The sequence below is a fragment of the Marmota marmota genome, unplaced genomic scaffold (genome assembly GCF_001458135.2).
Source record: "Marmota marmota marmota unplaced genomic scaffold, marMar, whole genome shotgun sequence".
In the NCBI taxonomy this organism is placed as follows: Eukaryota; Metazoa; Chordata; class Mammalia; order Rodentia; family Sciuridae; genus Marmota; species Marmota marmota.
The window spans coordinates 3016030-3026031 of record NW_025999941.1 but is presented as its reverse complement, the minus strand read 5'-3'; positions in this window follow the sequence as shown (position 1 = coordinate 3026031).

Below are 10002 nucleotides of genomic sequence, written 5' to 3'. Positions count from 1 at the left end.
TTTTTTTTTTTTTTTTTTTCGGTGGTGGTGGGGTGGGTGCTGCTGGGGACCTGGGATTGAACTCAGGGACACTCGACCACTGAGCCACATCCCCAGCCTATTTTGTATTTTCTTTAGAGACAGAGTCTCAGTGAGTTGCTTAATGCCTCATTTTTACTGAGACTGGCTTTGAACTCATGATATTCCTATCTCAGCCTCCAAGGTCGAGTCGCTGGGATTACAGGCGTGTGCCACTGCACTGGGCTAAGGCTCCAATTCTGAGGCTTATTACTGCTTCTGTGTTGGAGCCCCGGCTATTTGTGCTGTACACTGCCACTGGCCCCAGTTACCTTCCTCCAGCTCTTTCAGTAAGAACACATGGAAAGGGCATGTCAACATATTCTAAACTCTTTCTAGAAAGGAAAAAAGAAACAGGTTCATAATTATTCACTCACAGGCATGTGTAAGCCAATATAAACTAAGGATGCTTGTTTATACAGATGATTGGCTCAATAATAGTATGGTGACTCTAATGAATTAATCTGCGACGTATCCATTCTGGCTCCATAAAGCACTTGTCTCTTAAGGATGGTGCATTACTCATGTTTGCCAAAGGAATAACAAAAAACACCAAAAAGTAAAACACCTAAGAGACATGAAATCCCAGAAAATACTAAATAATTTTCTCTCATAGCTGGGTTTGGCTCAATCATAACAGTGACCATGCAAGAAGAGAGCATAGAGCCCTGTACTTGAGTATCCCTTGGGGAACATTGCAAGAATGTATTAGGGAGAAGTCTAGAAAACTCGGGAAAAGGTCTCAGAACTTTGTTTTAAAAAACAAAATCAAACTAAAACCAAAACCCCAACAAAACTATACATGCACTGCTAATTATTAACACCCCCACGTGCCCCCCACCCAAATAGAGCTGCAAGACCACACATTTCTCTAGTTTTTATTAACTGATGCTACACGGAAATGTTTTCTTAAAAGTATGTCTGAGGGAGTTTAGACACCAGGTCTTCTGGCCCCCTTGAAATGGAGTCTTTTTGAGAAGCCAGTCATACATTAATTCTATTGAAATATATGCTTCACTTGTTAGTGAAACAAAACAATTTGAATTCACTAAGGTCACACTAAACCAGGCCTTTGCTCTGAAGTTAAAGGCTCTAAATAGATCAAAACATTCTTTGTAATGCCCTTGAGTGATCCATTTATTGCACTTAACTTTCTCATTACTTAAATGCAAAAGACTAAAGTTGAAGAGGCCAAAACATACATTTGGAAATTTCAGAAAACATAATAGGCTGAGAGAGATAATGTAATACTTCTCCATGAAGAGGAGAGCTTGAAGATCTTGATTACAGCTTCCCTCCCCATCCCTCACACATTCAAATCCAATATATGTGCTTTTATTAATGCGTGAGTGCAGAGATATGCATAAATGAATATTGATAAGGCAGGATACTGTATATTTATAAGGTTTTATATGTTTTCTCTTTATGTTTTATTTGTATTTATATCCAGTGCTGCATACTGTATATATGTGTTTGTAAGTATAGCAGCTATGAAAAGAAATAAGATTTTAATCGATTTCATAACATTTTGCAACCACGTATACACTACCATCTATTTCATTGATGGGCATTGGTATGGGGAGGGGGGTGACCCTTTCTGTTGGTCTCAGTGAGAACTTGTAATAAATATCTTAGTGCTCAAGTGAGATTTTACAAACAACCTCATGTTATAATGCAACCATATCCTTGAAATTTTACATGCATAAAAGTCAGAAATTTGGAGTTGTCATAGTAACATTAATTCTGGCCCTTTCCAAAAGTGCAGTATTTTGTCATATAGCATAAAATGTTAATGCTTGTGCCTCTGTGACTCGGCAATGAGACTGAGTTACATTTGCCATGGAAATCGTGAGTTTGGAGAGCTTTACTGTCGACATTTAAAATCAGAGGCATAACATGTTGCACTAAACTTCCCTAATTAAAAAAAAAATACAAGACAGGGTAACAAACTGGACAAAGGGGCAAAGAACAATGATTATTATTTTTGAAATGAATAGAACAAATGGAAGAAAGAAACAGGAAGATGTTAAAACATTTGCTGAAAGAAACTTCGTGATGCAGACATGTTTATTGAAATATAGTACACATCTGAACAAAGGCTCCGGTGTCAAAGGTGGTGCATTTTGCCACAAAAATAGGGGTCTCTGTTCAGGATAAGCAACATCTGGATAAAATCCTGCAGCAAACAAACAAGGCAGTTTTTGTCCCAAGGGATTGGCAAAAAGGAAATAAATAATCATCTTTTGTAGGAGGGTTAAGCAAATACCTGTCTGAAAACAAATATCTAATTAGGGGTATTTAAAAAAAATGTCTTTGCACTTCTGGGCTGTGATATTGGCCAAATTATATTTGTTATATTGTGTGCATGTAGAGCTATATTAACAGCAAATCCCACCATTATAAACAACTATAATGTACTGATAAAAACATAGAAAAATGCCTTTGCTAGCCTATGATTTTTAATAAAAGTAAATGTTTCTCAACTTCTATATAGAGCCGAAGGTGTGAGCTGGCTGCAATGCTGATGTGCGATGTACAGATGAAAGTGAAGAGAAAGCACTCCTGGTAGCCTCTAAGCTGCAGACATAGGAGTGGTGGGCGTGGTAATGGGGTGGGAGAGGAGAGGAGAGGTGGAGATGGCTCATGTCTCCTCTGTCTCTGTGCCAGCTCTAAGGATGCTGGTAGCAACTTTGGTGGAAATCCTTTGGCACCAGAGCTCAAGTGCAGCTTTACCTGAGAACGGAGGTAACCAGAGCATGTGTCTTAATCTGTTTTATGCTGTTGAAACATACCTGAGAATGGGAAACTTGTGAAGGACAAGATCTATTTCTTCCACTTTGGAGGCTGGGAAGTCCAAGATGGAAGAGCTGCATCTGGCGGGGTCCTTCTTGCTGTGCTGTGCTGGTGCGATGGCAGAAGGTGGAGGTGCAAGAGTGAGAGCAAGAGCGAGAGAAAAGGGGTCACACTTTTATAACAAACCCATTCTTGAAATTAAAAAACCCCTGCTCTCTGAGATAAAGGCATTAATATATTCAAGGGCGGGGGGCAGAACTCTCATGACCTAATTAGTTCTTAAAGGTCTCACCCTCAACATGGTGGCATTGGGGGATGAAGTTTCCAACAGATGTTTTTGTGGGGACACATTTAAGCCACAGTGCACATGTGTCCTTTCAGAAGCACACGTGGGTGCTTATAGTGGCTTTTGATTCCTATGATTTTGATTTTCTTTAATTGAGCCCGAGAATGATAGGATCATATGATGTCTCCACTCTTTTTTAAAATCCAACTCAACCTGCCCCTCTTCTTGTCCCTTGTTCTTTGTTCTTTGGAAATTCTTCCTTCTCTTGGCAAACTTCCTGTGTCTTTTACTCTATTTCCCATTTGCACAAGAATGTCTAGCCAGAATTCTATGAAAATCTGTGATAATATTGATTGGAATCTATCCACATAGTGAAAGTCTCCTCCTCCAATAGGAAAGCCATACATTTTTTTTTTTTTAAAGGAAAATGCTTTTCCTTTGTATATAATGCAGTCTGTTGAGTCTAGAAAGTCTGGCTATTAGAGTTGGTATGTGCGTGTTAAGTGGTAGTTTCCTCCTTCCCCTCCTAAGGAAGCTGTTATTAAATCAGCAGTGTACCTTATAATTGAAGGCATCCTAGAATTCAGGACATACAGTCATTTCATGTCCTTCCAGACTGCTCTTTCCAGTAACTCTGAGTTATGCTCCACACAATTTTGAAAAGGGTGTCTTTTTAAATTTATTTCCTTTCTGAACTAGTTCTTGGGCATGATGGTGTAGTTGTAGTTCTATTGTTCTTAACTTTAGTTACACGTTCACTCCTAAACCCATTGAAATTTGATTCTCCCCACAGGGCACTCCAGTAGGTGTCTGAGATCACCAGTGATCACAAATGGCCACAGTCTGTGGAAATGTTCTCAGCATCTTTGCATTTCCTTGTCAATGACATCTCTGCTGACAGGGCTGGGCCACTCTTCCTAAAACTTTCTTCCTCCTTAGGTCTTCTTAAGATATTTTTGGTAGTGTTCCGCCCACCTCCTTTCGTAATTTTCTTTATGATTCCTCTGTCTCCTCCTACTCTTAAATACCATCCCTTTGGGGGGTTTTGTATGTGCTTTTCGTATTAGCTACTGAATTGTTTTATGCACTCTTTCAGTGACAGTTATCATCTAGATTTGCACCGCCCCAAAGGGTAACCACTAGCCACATATAGTTATTTGAGTTTAAGTTGATTAAAATCAAATACATGTAAAATTCAGTTCCTTAGTCATACCAACTACATTCCAAGTACTTACTAGCCACATGAGCTAATAGCTACTATATCGAACAGCTCAGATAGAGAATAATTTCATCATTATAGAATCTTCTTTTATACAGTATTTCTGTACATGCAACTGAAATCCAAACTCCCTTTCTGGATCCAAGCTTACAATTAACAAGAACAATGTTCAGAGAAGTAAGGTGAGAACAAAGTCCAGCATTTGCATATTCAGACGTTTTGGCTACCCTGAGACATGAAACTCTGGAATTGTGAAGTACTGTAGCTGGTACAGGCAACTATCTGCTTATTCTCCGCCCAGAATGTAAGATTAATGACAACCCATAGGTAGGCCCAACTTTTGATAGCATCCCCTCCAAAGTTTGCTAGGAGGTAATACACTATGATGATCTGAAATCATTGCACAGTATTCATGATCTTACAGCAATGGCCTGCAGCTTAGAGAAGACAGGCTGTACATGAAAAATTATTTTCCAGGCAATGGAACTTCACCACTTTTGGACACTTGCACTTCCTGCCTTGACATGTCCTGAAATTTTCACCTTCTTTCCTGAAATCCCTCCAAAATGGTTCCTTCAATCTCCTTTGCCTTTATTTGTTCATTGTGACTCTTTTTTTTTTTTTTATCTCCTCCAGACTGGGAAACACTGGGTGGCTTGGCTTCCTTCCCTTTGCTCATGAGCCACATCCATTCTCACCAGGTTTGCAGGAGGTAACACTGTCCCTGGATTTCTCTTCCCATTCTCTGTCCCATGGTTGCTTTGGAAGATCTAGTCTTTATCAAAACTCAGCAGGATGAGTGTAACAATTCCATTCCTTTCTTCACCAAGTCCTTCCATCTTCCATCATGGGGGTAACTCCTGGGATCTTTTTCCCCTTATTTAAAAATATTTTCATGATTCTTCAGGGCCTCCTCAGACTCCTTGGCCTGACATTCTCAAATTACATCTTCCTTTCCCATTCATTACTTTCCCACCGTACTATCTTTTCCCCCAAAGTATTTCCCTTCATGAGGCATATAAAAAGCCATGAAGCTTTTTTCCTGAGTTCTTACTTTTCACACCCCAATTGGTTTTGATCTCTATCTCTTTCTCTCTGTCTATATCTCTCTCAAGAATCAGCAAACTAAGGCCTTTGGTCTGAGTCTAGCCACCTCCTGTTTATGCACTGCTTGTGAGCTACGGATGATTACTACATTTTTAAATGGTTGGGGGAAAAAATACAGTCAGAAGAACACTCTGTGACATGTGAAAATTCTATGAAATTCCAATTCTGATGTCCATAAAGTTTATTGGGAAGCAAGGATACCCATTGACTTATTGTGTAAGGACGCTGGGCTACAGTGCCAGGGTCTAGTATGGGCCACGGAGACTAATTTATTTACTATCTGACTCTGTATAGAAAAAGCTTGACAACCCCTGATTTATATTTGTCTTTAGATATGTGTCTATATATAATCGATATCTATACACAGTATGTATCAATCTGTGCATCATCTATACATGCTTTTATTTTTTTTAACCTCCCTATCACTTAGTCATTTGGCTAAGTTTACCTACTATTTGTTTGTTTACTCGCCTTTCTAACCACCTCATAAATTGTAGGCAATTCGAGAACATGCATATTGACTTTATTGTTCATCCTTATGTCTTTTGCCAGCATGGAGCACAAGACCTTGCACATACCAAGGTGTTCCCTAAATATTTCTTTTGAAGTGATAAAATATGGTTTGGTATGCAAAATTACTTCAGACTAACTTTGGTGTGAATTATAGCACATTATGATATGTACCCTTATATATACTTAAACATACACACATACAAATAGTTATTTATACCCAAACAAATGTAAATATTTATATCAACATACAGTGTTTAAAAACAGAAACTTGTGATTTCTGTGGGATAAAACCGATAAAATAGCATAGAAATAGATTACATTTGTCAGATATGGACATATATTCTAAATATGGACATATATTCTAAATATGAATTAGAACCCATTTTTTTCCAACTGAATTGTAATATTTTCCTTATCTGATGAATACTTAATCCTGTTGTAAGTGGTGGAAATTATCATTCATTGGTACTTTCATGTTTTTGGCACTTTTGGTCTTGTCAAAATCATGCATCTCACTATCAGTTAACACAATTGTTGAATGAAGAGAGGAAAGGATGGTTTAATGCTACACAATACTTGCTTCTGCAGTCCAGAAGCATGCCAGTGACCTGCCTCTTGCAGAGCATATGTTTCAGTTTTTTGCCACATTGGCACAAAACTTAGCTAAATAATTTCTTTTGAGCTCCTTTAGCCAAACTACAACTTTTTTTTTTTTTTTTAAAGACTGGCAGGAGTTAGACTGTGAGTTCATGAAACAGAGATGTACTGGTTGACACTCAGAAAGCTTGGACCTGCATGCTTGGATTTAGGATCCCTGTGGTCTAATCTCTGAAAAGCCGAATTAAGAGTGTAAGAGTGGACGAAGGAAGGGGCAGACAAAGGGAAGGAATTATCATCAGAGCCCTTTAATTTGTGAAGTACTGTAGCTGAATCTAGGTAGTTCAGCATGTAAGTATAAGTATTTGGGAGCAGGGTCGGACTTTAAACCCTTAGTTTGGAAGTAGCCTGACTTGTCTGTAGCTTTTACTCTTCAATTTTATTTTCTGTAGAAGCCATTTGTTGAAGGAGAATGCACATGTACACATTAGCCAGACTTTGACCCTTGTTCTTACTAAGGCCAAATATTATAATTACATATCTCCCTTACCCTATCAGCTTGTAGGGGGAGATGTGCTATTACAATTTGCTTTCAGCCTGCGGACAGTGCTGTGAGAGTCCTGGGCTGCTCCTTAGATAACATCAGCTGTGGGTGATAGATGCTTCCTCAGGTTGTGGGCCCATGGCCTCTACTTCTAAGAGCATATTGAAACCTGAGGGAGTAAGAGAGATGTTACTGAAGGGGTAATTTTGAATTCACAAAGCATTTTCTAATTTTAGTTTTGTATTACTTGTAATGAGAAAATGTTAATTTTTCATAACTGATCCCAAATCTGTATCTGCCTATGCAATCTAGTTGAGATGTGCTGATCTATAAAATCAATTTAATTTTATTTTCACAATTATGAATAGCTTTTTAAAAACTCTGTTGACATTTGGATAATAAATACAGAGATTTTCTTCTTAAGACAAAAGATGAAAACAAAAACAAAAAAAACTATGTTGATTCCACAAATAATACATTATTAATCCAGAAAATATAAAAATAAATTAAAAACACTTGTAACACAATTCCACTAGCCAGATGTTATCGTTGTAAATAGTTTCATTGAGAAAGATGAGGGCATTTCATTGCTGTTGTCTTTTACATTTCTAATATTATTCATGAGGTTAAACAGTTTTCATTTGTGTAGTAACTGTTTAGCTTTCTCTTTGGTAGTAGAGTACAGGCTTTGGGTGTGTGGGTCCACTGTTGGTTCCAGTATTTATTAGCTCTGTGGCTTTGGAGGCAGATATTTAAATACCCCATATTTTATCTTCTTCATTTGTAGAGTATGGAAACCAAGAGTGCCTTCTGCACCAGCTGGCTGAGAGAAATAAATGAAATGTTTTCTATAAATTCTTTAGCATGGCTCTTGGAACACAGAAAACCCTCATGACATGTTAGAGGTTGCTAGAAGGAAGAATTTCAAAGCATTGATAGCATCCACTTGCACACCCAAGGTTACTTTGCTATGGCAATGAGTGAAGTGTTGTATATAGGGACTTGATCTGTCTTTGACTGGTTTGATCCTAAGTCTAGAGATGTTTAAATTCAAGTGTCGGTGCAACTATAGCTATTTTCAAAATCATACCAGAGACCCAACAGAACCCTCACATGAGGAGGAATCCAGGGTTTTCACGTTGTACTATAGAGATTAAACAAAAATTGAATATCCCTAGAATCTGAATATGTCTTCCAACCATCAGTCCCTACACTACTTCCTATTCCTGAATTGAGCCCTGCTTTTTCAGACAGAAACTCTTGCAAAGAATAAATCGCACTTGAAGAAAGCAAAAACACTGCTAGTGCCAAAAGTCTACTGGAATGGTAGACTGTGTGCTTGCAGGCAAAGAGGCTTAAGTCCTAGCCTTGCCAATGGCCATAGAACCCATGTGGCCATGGATATTTTAAAGACATTTCCTAATCCTGTGAGAACTTTTCATCCATCTGTGTGATTTTTGATGTAAGTGACCAGCTGCTTTAAAATAGACTAAGCATATGACATGGGCACTCAGTACATCTTGAGAAGCAGGAGGGATTTTGTTCATTGAGAGCTGTGTTTCCCTCATTCCTGCCTGGTTCCTCCCTGTATTATCTTTCATCAAAGCATCTAATGTTAATATGAAAGACTCCTTCCATTCTACTCATAATCCAAGTAAAGGGTACCTTTTCGCCTCTCATCTGTCTTCTTCAGGCTGCTTGTAATACCTTCTTCTGCCACGCAAATGTGGGTTGGTTTTCACTAGAATTTTGCAGGAGAATAATAGAGCAAGAAGTTTCAAAGCGGATGTATCATGCCTTGTCATGCAGGTGAGAAATAACTTCAAGAGGTTTGGAACCCGGCTTTACCTTCATTTTCCAGTGCTGACTGAAATGCAATCAATAAAGCCAGCCTAGTTAAGAAATGAGTCATCTCAGAGATTCGGGAACACTTCAGAGTGGAGCAGGTTATTTAGCACAGGTGTTTTAATAATTGTAATATATGGAACAACCTTTCCCTGCTGGGCAGCCCTCAGCCTCACACTGGTTGTCTCCTGCTTGGGCCCCGTTCTGCCCTTGAAGACAAGGGGAATTTGTAAGCCTGCAGGATTTTTCAAAGTCATGCCTGAAACGGAAATCGGAAATCGGATAGTGTTTGAGTTCTGGCAGCCTCTACACCTTTGTCTGGGCTGGGCTTAAAGCCTGTGCTTGCTTTCTGGAGGCATTTCTTTATATCTGCATTTACAATTAGCTTGTTGAAAGGGAGGGCTGGAAGGAGAGACTACCCGATGTGGGAGTCAGAGAGACTCCTGCATGCCACTCATCGCATTTTTTTTTCCCAAGGAATCTCGGGAACACACAAAGCACAGGTGGTAACGTGACGGAGGGGAGGGTGAGTGTAAGGGGGGTGATAATTGATGGGGGCCGGGAGTCCAGACCGCAGCTGTCCCCAGGTGCACCGAACTGCATCTGTTCTTCTGCGAGGTACTACACAGTAGCAGATTTTGGATTGTTTAAGCAGGGGAAAACAAATCAGAAAAGTTAACAAAGCTCTTGGAGGAGGAAGGTGAGGAGGTGTAATTGCCACATCTGAGGAAGGAGGCTTTTAGGAAGGGAATTGATTGGATCAAGGGGTTTGGCACCCAGCCCCAGAGATACCGCCCATCGTATCATCTGTGAACTTTGTGGTTCCGAGAAGGGTGAGCAGGTGGAGGTGGAGGACTCCTTGGCTCCACACTGTCCCACGCTGTTGAGCAAGTGCTGGATTTTTATCATGCGGTGGATTTGTGTGAAAACCTGCAGGGGAATTATAAAACTGAGGTGATACTGTACCCCTTCTGTTCGGTTCTCTTCTTCATCATCTTTTTTTTTCTCTTTTCTCCCCCCCCCCCTTTTTTTTTTTTGGTA